At 50.0% G+C, this 16,952-nt stretch overlaps 1 pseudogene across 1 annotated transcript in view; it reads left to right on the top strand.

Moving 5' to 3' along the window:
* LOC309663961 (large ribosomal subunit protein uL23 pseudogene) overlaps positions 1–16,952 on the top strand; it is a 50,055-nt pseudogene that overhangs the window by 10,487 nt on the left and 22,616 nt on the right. The window contains exons 2-3 of the transcript XR_014268433.1: positions 11,429–11,546; positions 15,366–15,495. The product of XR_014268433.1 is annotated as a large ribosomal subunit protein uL23 pseudogene (transcript). The remainder of the gene's footprint in view (positions 1–11,428; positions 11,547–15,365; positions 15,496–16,952) is intronic.

The raw sequence follows: 16,952 nt of genomic DNA, 5'->3' as shown, positions 1-16,952 counted from the left end.
GGGCCTTTCCTTACCATCAGCAAGCCAGGCTATGCATGCAGCACCATCTTGCAAGGGATGGGGAGATCTCGGCCACTGCAGGGTTCTTGAAGTTCTGGTGGATGTCAGAGCTGCAAAGGCCTGAAAGATTGTCTAGTTTACTCTGGCCCACCCGACTTCACCCCCACTTTACAGATGGGGAAACCGAGGCCAGCACAGGGAAAAGGCTTGCCCATGGTCATTCCTCAAGTCAGAGGAAGAGCCGGGCCTAGGCTTTGGGGCCCTCTCCCTCAGCCCCCTCTGTCTCCCTCTGCCACACTTTGTCAACAGAAAACAGAAAGCATCTCTGAAAACATCAACATGTTAGGAGTGAGTGAAAAAATGTGTTTCGTGTTTAAATATTGAATCTCAACAACGTTGTTCCCTCCAGGCAACTGTTCGCAAGAAGCTCTGGGTGTAGCCATGAGCTGGGCTGTGGCATGGAGCCAGAGGGCAGGAGGGAGAAGAGACCTACCTCCCTCCCAGCCAGGAGCTCTTTTAGTACAGCAAACTGAGCACCTCCTAAGTCACACTGCCCCACAGGGTCATTACCAGGAGCCAGGGAACAAATGAACATGAAGATACAGGAACTAGACCCAGAGGACAGGGAGAAAATTAGAAAGGAAGGGGGAAGCAGCAGTAGATCCAGGGAACACGGCGTAGGTACCTCAAAGACCTCAAGTTCCTGGACCATCAAGGGCCAACACAAGTCCCAGCACTTGCTATAAAAGATCATCTCAGGGTTTCCATGACAAAGAAACTGTCAAGATCAGAAAGTCACCATTCTACAAGTTGGAGGACCTTCAGAAATGATCAAATCTAGAACCCTGTTTGGTACATATGGGGAAACTGAGACCCATAAAGAGCTTCATATCCTGCACTGAGTTAGGGGCAGAGCCAGGACTAGAGTCCAGGCCCCTGCCTCCCAGTGTGGGACTCTCTCCATGAGCCAGAATGGGCCATGGAGCCAGCGTTTGGAGGAGGCTTGGAGAAGGGGACGTCAAAGACCGGGTGTTGAGCTCTTTGGAGCCCTGGAGGCTGGTGAGGCAGAAACACCACAGAGGAAACCTGGGGTGTCTCTGTGACAACAGACTCCTGAGGTGCTGTGGAGAAACAAGGGTGGTTGTGATGGGGGAAAGAAGGGCTGTGAAAGTGAAATTTGCAATTTGTGAGAGAGGGAAACTGAAAATGTGCTCTCCATCTCATGCAAATTATCTGTGGCTTTTTGTCCCACACCTGCAGCAGCTCACAGCATATACAACACCAGGATCCATGGGGCGTGGTTCCCATGGTCTGCAGCCGGGAAAATGGGGACAGAGAAGGCTTCCCTCGGTCAGGGAGGGGTGTGTTGGGATGCCCAGGCTCCGTGTGGAGCTGTCCTCCGGGCTGAGAGTGGGCCTCCTTTGTACCTGGCTGAGGCGACCCTGTTAGGGACTACCTCCTAGGCAACAGTACTCAGCCCCCCGCCCAGGTCAGCTCCGGACTCCCTGCCCTCCCCATCTCCTGCCATTCCCCCTTTGTCCTGCCCCCAGATACCCCCACATTTTCATTCCTGTGAGAATTTGCTCATCCTGTGTCTTCTGCTGGAAATGCCCTCCTTCCTTTGCTTCTCCAACCCTGTCAGCCTGGTCAGAAATTCCATGAGGAAACCTCCCCTTCTGCTCCAGGCACCATCAATGTCTCTCTCAGCTGTGCCTCTCAACCTCCTCATCTAGCCTACATCTATTGTACTTTCAATTGTCTATTTACTTTCTCAGTCTCCCGCAGAAGACAGGGAGCCCCTCGAGGGCAGGTACTATGTCAGGTTCATCTTTGTATCCCAAAAGCCAAGCACATCGCTTGGTGCCCATCAGAGGCCAGGATGCAGGCTGCCACCATGCCAATCAGAGCCAGGGCAGACATTGCTAATCAATCATGATCTCCTTTCCCTTGGAGTCTCAGAAGGCTTCACTCTTCAGCACAGAGTTCCAGGCAGGCACTGCCCAGCAACCAAGACTGGCTTTCTTGATGAAACTAGTGGCTCATTAAATGTGACTCAGATCTCAGCTGGGGGCTATTGGCCCCTCACAGATTTGGCCCCAGTGCCATGCTCTGTGCTTACCATGATTGCTGGGCGATGCAAAGCTGACTGCCTCATGGTGCCTCAGCGTCAATCCCGAAGCAATCCAGGCAGGAAACCCACAACCTTTCTCAGCCCACACACACATGCACACATGCACATACTTGCCCACATACACACTCCCACATGTTCACACTCGCCCACAGGCACACACTTACACACGTATTCCCACTCATACATACACACATTCACACATGCTCACATATACATACACCCACACATGTACATGCTAGCCACACTCCTACATACCTACACATGCATGCTGACACACACACATGCTCTCACACATGTATACATATTCACACACACATGCACGCACTTGTGTCACACACATACATTCACACACTCACAAATACACTCCCATTAAACATTTTGTGAGTTTGGGGAACTTCAGTGAAGATTTCAGGGCTGCAGGGAGGTGTCACGTGACACAACGCATTGTTCCCACTGTCCTTGCAGTTCCTTCTACCCACTCTCTCTACCTTCTCCCCATCTTTTCCCTCCATTCCTCCAGCACTGTCCCACCCCAGTGTCAAATTTTTGTCCCTCTGTTTTGCAGAGCCATTCTGCTGCTCACTCTGGAGCTGGGGACGGCCCATGCCTGTGCCCGCAGATCCCCACCCACCCAGAGTCAGTTGAATCACGTTTCTCCATCTGGTTTCAAATATTGTTATGAGTAGACAGATAGCTTTAACAAAAGACATTTGTCTACAGCTCTCTGCTTCCCATTCTAAACTAACACAGTTCAATGACAAACACCGTTTAAAGCCTCTACTCGGTGCCCGTCATCATGCCCAGCACTGAAAATAGGGACAGTACTGTCCCTAAAATAACACCAGTCTAATGGCAAAAACAAATAGTGACAAGTAAAGGGTGTGATTAATGCCATGCCTGGAGGCAGAGGAATGACTTCCCTGCTGTGATATGAAGGATGACCAAATCCCAGGGGAACAAGATTGGGAGGGTCATCTCAGGCAGGAGGGGCAGCGTGTACAAAGGTGCAGGACAGAAAGAGCACAGCTGGCATCCTGTGTAGAGCTGAGGGTAGAGCTGAGGGTAGAGGAGCAGCTTGGAGGACCAGAGCAAGCAAGCGGAGGCCAGACTGCGCCCGGGCCTGGGGCTGGGGCTGTGACTCCGTCCTGCCAATGATGGACCCTGCGCCACTTGCGAAAGCCATGGTTTGAAGCGGGGCCAGTATCACAGACGTCTTCCCCCAAACCGGCTGAGCCGTGTGCCCATCTGTCCATCACCAAGGCTTCGGAAGAGTGTTCAGGATCTGACTCTCCTCCAACAAACACACACATCAGAGGCAATCAAGGTCTGATTCCTGTCACTGTCGATTAGTTTCACCTGTACTTGAACCTCGTATAAATGGAATCATCCAATAGGGACTCTTTTGTCTCTGGCTTCTTTAGTTCACTGTGTCTGTGAGATTCACCCCTGGGTAGAATCTTTTAAAACTTTGTTTCTAACATTGAGAGTTGGGGTGTGAAACTTAGAGGAGCCCAAACTTAACAGTTTTCTAATCACCCCACCACAGAAGCAGGACTCTCATGAAAATTAGCTGTTATCCTCTTCCTTTAAAAGCTTACACAGAACAAAAGCCTCAAGCACCACGATGTATAGCGAGCTCCCCCAGCTGCATCGAGCGGCAAGAGTCTCACTCCAGTCCACGACTTAAGAGACTCTATTAAATCCAGGGTGGATTTTCTATGCCCAGTGGTTTTCCATTTTGTCTTTTAATTTTTACTTTAAGGACTTAATTTTAACAAAAGAGCCAAATTACCACCATGCTTTAAAATGAACTTGTTTAAGGGAGTTAAAAACAGACTTGAGAATATGGAGCTTTAATTAACTTTGAAAGATGGTAATTAAACAGCCCCTGTGCCCTGTCTCATGCTTTGCAAAAGCAAAGAAGAGAGACCAGAGACTGGAAGTTCTCACCTTGGCAAAACACTGAGCCACCTGAAGAGCTTTAAAGTTCCACACATCCAGGCTGTACCCCCAGACCGACCACATCCGAATCTGCTGGGTTGGGACCCAGGCACCAGGATAGTTTTTTAAGCTCTCAGATTCCAGTGTGCATTAGAGGTTGAGAATCTCTGCTTTAGACTGATTGACAGCTGTGGACAGTGATGGGATGAGAGACTTGAAGAAAGGGAAACGGGTAAGGCTGAGAGACACGGAGAGGGCTTCACACCAAAATACATCTTAGCTTTGGAAGGAAACGAGGGGGCCACAACCAAGCCACAGGACACCAGAGGACATTTCCAACCTCTGAGGAAGAACTCTGTTATGGGATGAACTGTGTTCCCCCCAAATGTTGAAGCCCTAACCCCTAGTACCTCAGAATGTGACTGTGTCTGTAGATACAGCCTTTAAAGAAGTAATTGGGTTAAAATGAGGCCATTAAGATGGGCCTTAATCCAATATGACTGGTGTCCTTATAAAAAAAGGAAATTAAGACAGACAAAACACCAGGGGGCACATGCACAGAGGAATGACCCTGTGAAGAGGCAGCAAGAGGGCCACCGTCTACAAGCCAAGGAAAGAGGCCTCAGAGGAATCCAACCCTGCCAGCACCTTGATCTTGGACTTCCATCCTCCAGAACTGTGAGAAAATTAATTTCTGCTGTTTTAAGCCACCCAGTCTGTGGCATTTTGTTATGGCAGCCCAAACAGACTAATACATTCCATGTAGCTCTTTGGCCATATGTGTAAAGAGTCTTACAAGGGTTATTCCTCTGGCCCAGTATCTCCACTTCTAGGACCCTACTCTATAAATTAACCAGGAATGGCCTTAAAGAATTACCAGCTAAGATGTCCACAGAGTATTCTTTATAGTTGTAGTTATTGGCAATGTTTGACAGTGGGAGAATGAAGAAGTAAATGATAGCAATCAATTCAACTGAGCAAGAAGAAGCCATTAAATTATTAAGATTTTTAAAGTTGTACATTCAGCATGATCTCTCACCTATGCGAAAATTCATTGACCTTGATCTTGATCAAGAATCTAATCCTGAGATCTCTTGACTCCATCCCAGGATGCTGGCCATATGTCTACTTTCTTTGGCCTCCAGCATCTAAGTTACCTACAGGTAGCACCCCCTCCCCAACACACACGGACCCACAGAGAGTCTTCTAGCTTTCCAGCTTCTACCTCTACCTACCCGTCTCTATCCCAAACCCATACACAGGTATATGCATATGAAAAAAATGTGTTGAGATGTAACTGCACTTTATGTAAGTTATACATCAGTTTTTAAAGGTATTTTGAGGTGCAGTGGAAAAAGGCTGGAAGTTAATATGACAGGTACACAGGTGACTGATACAGAGTCTGTGGATCTGCAAGAGGCTGGGGCAAGAGGGTCAGTTTGACTTGGGTTGGAAGTGTGGATGGAATCAGGGAAGGCTTCCCCTGAGAGGTGGCTCCTGCACTAAGGATCAAAGGCTCAAAGAACTAATGATGGAGATAGAGTGTCTCAGAAATTCTCGTTCACAGGCTCGGAGGCCAGTGGGGGATGAATTCAGGTGGGAAGGTGGGGCTGGGGCACGGAGGGTGCTGGGAAAGGACGAGGGACAGAACAGGTCTGCAGATGGAGCTATCTGTTGTGCTGATTCCAGGAAGGATCCTAGCATGGCAGGTCAAATGATCTGTGTTGTCAGTGATCTCAGAGTGGGGTTGGTGGGGAGGAGTGTCAGGCAGCTGTGCTAGCTATGGGGTGCAGGGGAGAACGGGGGGATGCAGAGGTGGAGTCAAGGGTCCAGATGATGTGGCCGAGGTCCCAAGTCACTGTACTTTGGGGATACAGATGGGTGGGCCAGGCACAGACTGGAGGTCTAGGCTCTGTGGGTCTGTGTGTGTGAGGAGGGGAGGAGGGAACTGATAGGGAACTTAAAGTTTGGGAACCAAAGAAGATAGACGCCAGGGGATGGGGCAAGAAGATGTCAGGACAAGGTCTTGGGCTGTGGCCTTGAACCCAGGCTGGCTCAGGGGTTCTTGGCTGATCTGTTTTCTCCTTGTTTGTTTTTATAAGATCAGATTGGAAAGGATTCTTAGAGATTCCCCTCCTCATTCTGTTTTATTTTGTATGCCTTTTTTGTCCCCCTTACCCTTACACCGATTTACAGAGGACAACACTGAGGCCCAGAAAAGGGTAGAGAGTTGACAAGGAAGGGGAAGGTGGGTGGGTTAAGCGATGTGAACCAAACACGTAAGGGACCTGGCAGGTGTCCCAGGCTTGGCCTGCTCACTTCAGAGCAGCCCTGACCAGGAGGACTGCAGAAGAGACCCTGCCCCCTGTCACCTAGAGAGACCCTGAGCCAGTCATTTCAGGAGTGTGACCCAAATATAATGTAGATATGTGCCTGGTGTATTTGTATAGATCAGCAGCAGTTCCTTCTGAATTTCTGTTGGGTATTTTGCTTGTTTTTTTTTTTTTTTTTTAATTATCCAGATTAGCATTAGGTGAATTCTCACGATGAAAGGGTCCCCATTTTGTAAGACCAGCTGTCAAAGTGGAAGTGAGCACATGCCAGGCTTGCCCCCCAGCCAATGTTTAGCGGTCAGAGGACAGTGGGGCCCCCCAAACCCCACTCTCTACCTTGTCATGAATTAATTTCTCCTCACTGTGTAAACAACATGGGCTTTGTAAATGCAACTCTTTCCTAATGTTTAAGTACATTTGCTCTTGTAATGAGCTGAGACCCCAATAACCAGCAATGCAAACCAGCCCTCTTTTCCCAACAAGGCCACCCCCTGGTTTCTGATGCTGGAGGGACAAGTTTGGGACCGCTGAGTTGGGGGGCTTTGGAAGGAAGACAGAGAAAAGAGATGAGCCGTAAATGAAGACCTGGGTCTGTGCATCTGCTCGCAATTGTTTGATGAGGGTCTGCACCATGGAGGGATGCACCACAGAGGGGCCGCCTCATCATCCGCCTCTAGGCCTTTACCTCTGCCGTTCTTTCCCCCGGCATCTCTTCCTCCCACCTCTCTGTCCAGCAAAATCCTACCATGTTCAGCGGCCAGCTCAGTGAAGCCTGGCTGGGCAAGCGGGCAGCAGAGAGCTCAGGCTTCAGGGCGGGCAGACCTCTCAGGATTGCTGTGAAGATCTCACATCATGGCCACCATCAGGGCCACCTTGTTCTGGCACCAGTCACTCGTCCTCTGTGGTCGCCCAACACTTTGCACATTTGTATGCTTTGTTTCAGAACAATAAGCATTGAAGCTGCAGAACTGAACACATTGTAAGATCCATGTTTTGAAAAAATGAAAATAAAACTACTGTTTATGTAGACATGAATATAGATGTTTGGGAATGTGTGCATATATATAAAGAAATATGTCTTTATATATTCTTAGAAAGAAATCTGAAGGATACATACGAAACGCTTCCTCTGGCTTATATCTAGGAAGTGGGTTTGGTTTCATATTGTTTGAATTTATTATGAGCATGTATTAGGTTTTTAAGCTTTTAACTGACGTTTCTGAAGAAGAGACGTTTCCTGGGTTTGATCTGTCTTCTCCCCTGGCTGGACATGCCTCTGTTCCCCAGTGCCAGCCCAGGCCACGGCACAGGGCAAAGTGGGCAAATGTTTGTTAAGTGAATCATGGAGAGTGCAAGCGTGAGCCCTGGCCGGCTCTCCGAGAGGCAGGGACATGATGCTGTCGCATCACAATACTGAAGGGCGCTCGTGAGTCCTCAGGAAATGTTTGTTGAATGAATGATGAATGATGAATGAATGAATGAATGAATGGACGAACGGACAAATGAGAATCCAGTCTGAGTGATCAGAAATTCCGAGTTTATGTTTCTGAATTAACAGTTTTTTAATGTTTTAATATTGGGAACCAAGGAGACAATGAAATAGAATATACCAACTGAAGGGGTCTTGGAAATGTGTTATCAATAAGTGTAAATTTTTTTTTTCATTATAAAGTAACAGAACTATGCTTCAGAAGTTTGAAAAAGAAAGAAGAAAAGGGTATAATCACACCACGCTAACATATGCACTCTGCGTATTTTCACACAGTTCCTTCAGGCTAGGTGAATGTGTGCACATTTACCTAATCTACATGTTACATAGCAGACTGCTCACACCATTTTGTGTCATGTTTTTTAAAAAAACTTACTGTTATGTCCTCAGCCTTTGTCATCCTGTTATAAAGTCCCCAAACTATTATGAGTGCAGTTGACTTCATCAAGGGAGCATAGATAATTTATTTAGGCAACCATCTGTTGTCATACTGAAGTAGCTTCCCTTTTTTATTACAGCACTGTATTAATTTTTTAACTACTAGCTTTTGCCCAGTGTCTTATAATTTTACTCTGAGGTGCCATTCAGAGTTGCTTCGGCACCTCAGGTCCATGTCTCCAGAAGCAGAGGAGAGCTGAGCAATCGCAAAGTGGCTGAGCCACAGATTATTAATTTACCAGTCCACACGAGATAAGGAGCTTACACCAGAGAGCCAATCACTGCTTCCTTCATTGAGAAATTCTTGCTATGAAAAAGTCAGCTGAACTAAACTGTGAGCCTAGTGACACAGTGATGTACATTCTGGTGCAAACTCCTTATTCCTTCATGGACATTTAACCAAGAATTCTCAGACCAGTGCTGGTCTGCAGGTCACATCCTGAGTAGTACTTGTCTGTACAGCTTCACTGAGCACAGGTGGATTTTGTGGGAAAGTTTACCTCTGGGTGGATTCGTGCTTGGGTTTTGGAAGAGAGTAACAGTCCCTCCCCTGACCCTGGCGCTGTACTGTGACCTTCCTGTGCAACCACACATAAAGGGTGCCCCATCCTGCAGCTGTGGTACCGCTGCTCCCATGCTCTTGGGGGTTTGCGTCGTGTTTCTGCACTGCCATACGCAAGCATGAACAGCCAGCGCTGCCCCTGGAAGGGAGGAGAGCCCAGGCAACTCAGTCTGAAGGGCCACCATGACAGTTGTGCCATTGATGTATTTCATAGGACACTTAGGATAGTGTTAAAGATGGAAATTTTTCAATTGAATTTCAATTATTCTCAGAAAAGGAGAAGGAAGGATTTTTCAGGATTTTAAGCTGAAAAGTGACATAGTCAGGTTTGCATTGTAGAAGGAGCAACTACTCTGTGGAGAATAGACTAGAGGGGGTGAAACCAGAAGTGGAGATTCTAGTGGGAGGGTCAGAACTAGATTAGTAGCCTTCACCCTCCCTCACCCACACTCTGGCCTCAGCCTCATCATGGCAGGAGTGTACTCTCCTAGCCCTAGACTTTGGGCTTAGTCTTGTAACTTATTTTGGTCAATGGAATAGGGCAGGAGTGACAGGATACCAGTTCTGAGACTTGACCTTAAGAGGCCTCCCATGTTTCCACCTGCCATGTTGTGCATCTTCCATCACCAGGAGAAGGATGTGCCCAGCTAGCCCGCTGATCCTGGAGGATGAGAGACACATGGAGCAGAGCCACCCCTCCCACTTGTGGACTCATGGACCAGCCCAGCTTAGGTCAGTGGAGCTGCAGAACCATGAGAAAGAACTACCTATTACTGTAGGCCACTGAGAATTTGTGCCTGTTTGTTAGGCAGCATTGCTGCAACAGTGGTAACTGATACAGTGAGGATGGGAGGAAGTGAACAAAGCCAAGGAATACTTAAGCAAGCAGATGGAGCTGGTGGTCAACTGGGCATGTGGGCGAGACTGACAAGAGAGTCTCAGAGGGCTCGGATATTGGGCTCAGGTTTCTGGGTGTTTGAAGGTGCAGTGCCTGGGATGGAGGACACAGGGGAAAAGGACAGGAAGTGACCTCCCACATTAGACTTACGTCATCAGCTCCCTCTCCTTGCCCCTGACCCTTTCTTTTTCTTTGTTTCTGAAGGAGACCGGGACCTGTGTTTCTCAGGATAAGCCCCTCAGGGGCTGAACCACTGAGCGGGATTACATGCATCCCTGCCACACTCAGCGACCCACGGGCCTCCGTCTCTGTCAGAACACCTCCTCTGTTACAGACACATTCGAACAAGCCCTGATTTGGGCAAGGTGGTGAATTAGTCTTCCCGGCCATGGGGGCCGTTCAAGAGAGGCCCTGAGATTTCCCAGGGCTAAATACCTGCCTTTGCAGCAGTGAAACTGCCCAAAATATTCACTTTTTATTTCCAGCTAGACAAGTTGAACTCAATTTGCATTGGATAATTATTTTCAATTAAGTGATAACGATCCTGTTTTGTGCAAAAATAATCTTGTCCAAAGGCCAAACGGTTTATCCCATCCAAGAAACAAGGAGGCAGTGATGGGGTAGGCCTATCAGCATGTTCTCCATGCGGCAGAGGGACGCCCCAGCCGAGTTGCTCGTAGGGCACCTCTAACTCCGTGGGCCACGTGGGACCATTGGCCTGGTCTGCCCTCTGATCCCCTGCCCTGCAGCCGCTTTTTTCTGCTTTGAACTAAGAAGGAAGCACCTCCTGACAACTGCCAGGTGCTAGAAAAGCAACTGGTGCAGAGAAAGGCCCAGAACAGAGGCAGGAGACCTGAGTTCCAGCCTAGCTGTGTGTCCCCAGGCAAGTCATCCCCGCTCTGGGCCCCAGGATCCTCTGTATGGGGAGCAGCAAGGTTAGATGTGCGGACTGCTCCAGCTCAGATGTTCTGTGATTCTGTCCCGGTCACCCAGAGCTGCCTGGGTCTAGAGCCTGGTTTTCTATAGGGGAGCCAGCTAAGCAGCCAAGCCTTGCTTCCTGGGTATTCCCTGTGCTGCTAGGTGGAGGTTCACCCCTACCAGGCAGAGGGGGCAGAGACCGAGTTCTGAAGGCTCATTCAGGAGGAGCTTGTTCAAGCCTTCTCATGTGTTCAGGAGCAGATAGCTCCCAACCAGGGGCTTCAGGAGTTGGAGGACTGAATCCCAAAAGATCGCAGAAATGGGAAACATCCCAAGGTGTTTTTGTTGGGCATGCACGCCCACACCTGCAGCAATGGAGCGCTCACTTCTTCCCCAGCAGGCCCTTTACCACACCAACCCTTGTGGGAAACCTGTCTGAAAGGCCTCCCCGCCTCCCCAGGACACGTGGGCCTTGGGTCCTCCTGAATGGTCTCTTTTGTCCACCCACCCTGCTGACCTCAACCACTGCCCAGTCAGGCCTTGAGATCAGGTTTAAGGAAGCTATGATGCTGTTCACTTGGCTCTCCAGGCAGCACACCCAGCCAGACCCGTCCCTCGTCAGACCTTCTGATACCCGATGTTGCCCACAACAGTCAGCGTGTGCAGGTCATTTTGAGTCCATTTTCTCACTCCCCACTATTTGGTTCCTCTTGTTTAGCTCTTCATAGAACCACGTGGACCTGCAAGTCTCATTGCTTTTTGGAGACGTCATACTCCCGCACTGGACTAGACTTCTTTACTTCCCTTTACAGTCTTCTCTACTGTTGCGAATCTGGGTAAGCCACCTGCCCACCAATTCAGCTGCTGGGAACATCTCCCACCAATGTCTTTTCCTTCTTCCTAATGCTATATTTTCATTACGAGTCTAAAGGTAGATGCAATTATAATTGCACACCGAGAAAGACTCTTCTTTAAGTTCATTCCTTATTGAACTTGAACTTGATTAGATTTATCAAGAACAACAAAACACGCAGCCCAGAAACTTCTCCCCCAAACCGAGGCGGATCAGCTGAGCTCCAGCTCTGTGCAGGTGGCGGTGGAGCCCTGTGGCCCCCCGACCGGCCTCCTGACCCCCCCAACCCTGCGTCCTCCCCAGGGGGCTTCAGGGAGGCCGGGGGAACAAGTTGGGAGAAATATGAGGAAGCCACAACAGCACATGCAGGGCTGTCTGTTTTTAACACAACCCACTCAGCCCTTGAAGAAGGAAATCAGTGTTTGCATGGGGTGGGGAGAGAGGGGTGGATAATGTTTCTGATGTATTAACTGATGTGAATTATTTATTCTGTAAATATTTGTTTATGTGGAAAGATATTTATAAATATTTGTTTATGTGGAAAGAGTACATATTGCTAAGTGAAAATGAAAATGACAGTACATATGATCCCATTATTGGGGGAAAAAAGAAAAACTACCTTCCTGCCCACCCTCCTATTGTTACTTACATAGAAAGAAATGAGGATTAAGGTGGTCCAAACAAAAAACTGATGTGAATATTTGTGCCCAGTACTTCCAATATGTGATGCTTCAGGAAAGGGTGATACAAGAAATCAAGGGGGAAAAGAAAAACTAACATTGGTTTTTGTGAAATTCACCACCCATCCAAAAAGCCTGAAACTCAGGAGGCCTTTGGGCACCAGCTTTATGCCATCAGCAGTAGATCTACGGGACACTGACCAGAAAAGCCAGCCTTTCCCTCCTCCATCCTTTCCTAAGACTAGGTAAAGTTCCCCCAGGCTGGAGGAGGAAGAGGCATGGAGGGGAAGCACGAAAGTGTCACGCTGGTGGGCTTCTGAGGAGGGACCGTGTCCCTGACCCCATACCCAGGGACTTGGCCTGGAGGTGGGGATGATAATAGTCCCCCGTGAGCTGGGGGCCTGAGAGCACAGAGGACGACAGCCTTGCCGCCCTGTTGGGTGGAGGCAGCAGGAGGCTGAGACGCCTGCACAGAATGTTTGGGCAAACACACTGGGACAGCCTTAGACTAAGGGCTGAGCGGGGGAGCCACAGGCTTCCAGTGCGCCCCAGAGGGACCAGCCTCTTTGCCAGGCCCTACACCAGGCCCTGCTGTCCCTCTGCTTTTCCAGCCTTGGCCAGCGCTCCTCAGAGCTCAGACAGTCCTGCCATTGGGTGGCCAGGTTGGGGAAGGCAGCATAGCTCTGTGCTGGGGGCGCCCATGTATTCGCTGGTATGCAGCTCTCCTATAGCCCTGGTCACTGACAGATGAGGAAGCCGAGGCTCAGAGCCATTACGTGGTTTGTCCAGGTCACAGAGTGGAAGTCAGACCATGGTCTGACTTCTTGTCGGTTTCAGCTGACTTCAGCCCCCACATTCTCTACTCACTGGAGACAAAAAGATCAGAGGTGACAGTGCCACCTTGTATGCGCTTGGGCAGCCTGGGCCCCCAAACCGGACAGGATGAGAGGAGGGAGAGAAGAAACCACAGGAGCCACCATATCTCTTACGTACAGTTTGCTGTATTCACATTAGGCAGCACAATCTCCGTGAATAAAATTACAGTTCCCAAAGGGATCACGGCCAATTTAAATGTATAAGAGGCCATTAACCTGCCAGGCTGGCTATTAGAATTTAGCACCAGTGTCATTCGTGGTGTGGTTCTGCTATTATACGAGGGGCACTAGCGCACTCGGCCTTGGGCTGCCAGGGTGCTGAGGACCAGAGTCACCCAAGAAGCTCTGACTTACCCTCCTAAGGGTTAGCAGAGCTTCCCTCTTCTGAGAATGTCAGATACCCTTCCCTGGCCCCAGCCTCCCCTCCCATTTACCCAGCTGAGTGACCTTGACAGATGCTGCAGGTGGGGTCCTTGAAGCTGACCCTGGCGAGTTCAGCAAGCAGGAAGCTTATGGAGGAGGTTCTTGGATCAACACCTGAGGACGGGCGGGGAGGAAGCAGGGGAGGGCAGAGGGAAGATGCTAGCTGCTAGGCAGGCTCCAGAAAGAGGGGAGACCCCTGAAGGCAGAATGTCAAAGGTGTCTGGAGTTACACGGAGCAGAGCCGGCCAGGCCTTAGTAGCCCCACATAGGTGAGTCATAGATGCAGGCTGCCCGGGGAGGAGTGTGACCCTAGGGGGGGCCCATCTCTGCCTCAGCTGATCCTCCATGGAAGAGGGTCTTGGTGGGCAGCAATGACCGATGCTCTCTGGAGCTGCATCCCATCTGTCCAATGAGGGGAATCATGACCCTGCCTCATGACCCCAGGGCAGAAAGGGATAATGCACGTGAAGCCTAATCTCAGGCCCGCACACAGTAAGGGCTCAGGACATGTCGGCCCTCGTGTGTTATGTCCTGACCCAAATCCCAGGATGACCTGCACTCTGTTCCCTTGGCTTTATACTCCCTCCCCAGCATCCAGAAGGTGTCCAGCCTCTCTTGCACACTTCCACTGGTGGACAGATAACTGCTTCCCAAGCCAGCCCAAGTCACTGTGAAGAGCTTTTTTGTTGTTTAATGTGGTAAATATACATAAAATATACCATTTCAACCATTTTTAAGGTACAGTTTAGTGGCATTAAGTACATTCATAATGTTGCATAACTATCACCACCATCCATCTCCAGAACTTATATTATCTTCCCAAACTGACTCTCTAAACCCATTAACACTAACTGCCCATTCTGTCTTCCCCCAGCCCCTGGCAGCCACCGTTCTACTTTCTGTCTCAATTAATCTGACTACTCTAGGTACCGTATATAAGTAGAATCATACAGTGCTTGTCCTCTTGCGCCTGGCTTATTTCACTCAGCATAATGTCTTCAAGGTTCATCATGTTGTAACCTGTGTCAGCATTTCATTCCTTTTTGTGGCTGAATAATATTCCACTGTGTGTATGTACTGCATTTTGTTTATCTGTTTATCTGTTGATGGACATTTGGGTTGTTTGCACCTTTTGGCTATTGTGAATAATACTGATGTGAACATGAGTGTGCACATATCTCTTCAAGTCCTTACTTTCAGTTCTTTGGGGTATATAGCCAGAGGTGGGCCTGCTGGATTATATGGTAATTCTATGCTTAAATTTTTGAGGAAATGCCATACTGTTTCCCACAGTACCTGTACCGTTTTTGTTGAATGGCTCTGAGAAAACTGTCTCATGTGCACTAGACTCTGCATCCCTGCAGCTTCCCTCACGGGCCCTGGCTTTGCCCTCATGAGGCCACGTCCCTCATCTGCCCACTTTGCCCTGGGTTGGCCCTGCTGAGTCTTGATGGAGCCTGAGAGCCCCGCTGGGCTCTCTCTGCTGTGGGCAGGTCTCCCCCAGGCCCCATGTCCCCCGAAGTTGGCTCCCCTGGTATACACGCCTCCCACTGCTCCCTGCACAGAGCACGTTTTCTCTTGAGAAACTCCCCTGGGCTGGGAGCATCCAAGCTGCCCTGTTGTGAGGAGAGGGGGCCTCAGAGCTGGGAATGAGCCGGCTGTGGCGCGTGGAATGCAATCCAGTCCCATACCTCAGCCCACCCCACCCACCTTGCAACTGGTTCTCTCCCCTCACCTGCTCCTCTCCCTCACGCCCCTCCGGCCACACTGGCCTTCCGTCTGCCCTCCTCCCAGCTCAGAGCTCCCCTCATTCTCACCCCGCAGGTTTCAGCTCAGCAGTCGCCTCCTCAAGGAGACCTTCACTGACCACATGGCATGAAGTCCCCACCTGCACCCTCTCTCTCACCTCGCGAGCTTGACTTCCTTCACCGTGCTCACCGCTGTCCTCCAGCAGGTAAGCCCACAGGGCTGCACCTCCACTGGTCCCCGGCTCTGTCCCGGTGCCCAGAAGGTGCCTGGCACAGAGGAGACACTTGATGGCAGCTGTGGAATGAACGTATGAAGGCCGAGAACCGGTGTCTCCCCCGCTCTCCCCTCCTGGCTGGGGAGTCGGGGCCCTGGGGCAAGGACCCTCTCCTGAGGGTCTCACTCTCATCAGCTGTAGCCTGGACTCAACTGGCCCTAACGCCTCTTCCTGCTTTTCTGAGTCTCCTAAGTTCATTACCCCCACTAACAAAACAAAACAAAAATCTCTAAACAGAAGTATAAATGTATCCTCCTGGGAAATTCTGAAGGCATTTTCTACATATAAAGAGGTAACATAGATTTAAAATTGAAATTTTACTCTGCTCTGTTTCCAAATGAGACTGAAAGTTCCTTTGATATTCATAAATCTTTAAAGTATCTAACCTCAATTTCTGAAGGGATGAAGATTGCCTCTTCACCATCCATTCCTGAAGACTCCTGATTTCCCTGTCCTTTATTAAGTCCACCCAGTGGGGTAGTGTGTGTGTGTGTGTGTGTGTGTGTGTGTGTGTGTGTGTGTGTGTGTGCGCGCGCGCGCGCAGAGAGGAGTCATGTCATCAACAGCAACAGCAAATAAAACCGAATCGCACTTCAGTGGGGAATGGGTGGTGACCACATCTCCTCCTATGGTACCTCCCAAGGCAGCTGCCCCAGACGCTGAACCCGTGTGTGTTCTCACTCAGTGCCCTTTCCGCGTCCGTGGGAAGGGTGTCGTGATGGCACTTCTGCTGCAGAGCGGTGAAGCCAGTCCAGACCCAGGGCAGCACAGCTGTCACAGGACACTCACGCAGGTGCTCAGCCCACAGCAGGCCGGGCCCATGGGGGCAAGGGAGGAATCGGAGGCCCTCACTCTCCTGGCTGTGGAAGTGCAGGCTCAGCCCCGGCAGGGAGTGTTTCCTTCAACCGCACCCTTCACATGGGCTGGCCTCACCCTGGTCCCCAACCTTGCTGGGGGCTGGGCGCCTGGTGGGAGGAATACCGGATGCAGCTCAAGAGATGCGAGTCCAAAGTTCTGTCTCTGCCACCACATGTGGACCAGGCACACCTCGACTCTCCCCATTTATAAACCAAGAGGGTTAGAATGGATTGTTTGCAAATTTCTCTCTCTGTTTGATGTCTCCTTTATTCCTGGCCTTGTTGCAGCCCCTGAGGTGGGGCTGGAGGAAACCAAGATGAACAGGGTCATGTGGTGACTCTTTCCTCACTGCGCTCAAAGTTTGGACAAAGAGATGAAATATGGGCATGAATGCCACTCGGTGGGAAAGAGGCTTGAGTGTGGTCCAGGGAAGCGTTCTGGAACCTCAGGATGGAGAGTGTCTAGCGGGGAGACCAGAGCTGCTTCCCGGAGGAGCAGGACTAGAGCTGAACCTGCAGTACTGGGGGATG

Source organism: Balaenoptera physalus (genome assembly GCF_965194825.1).
Source record: "Balaenoptera physalus genome assembly, chromosome: 7".
In the NCBI taxonomy this organism is placed as follows: domain Eukaryota; kingdom Metazoa; phylum Chordata; class Mammalia; order Artiodactyla; family Balaenopteridae; genus Balaenoptera; species Balaenoptera physalus.
Note: the sequence above shows the minus strand (reverse complement) of the source record. Positions and strands in the feature narration are given on the sequence as shown.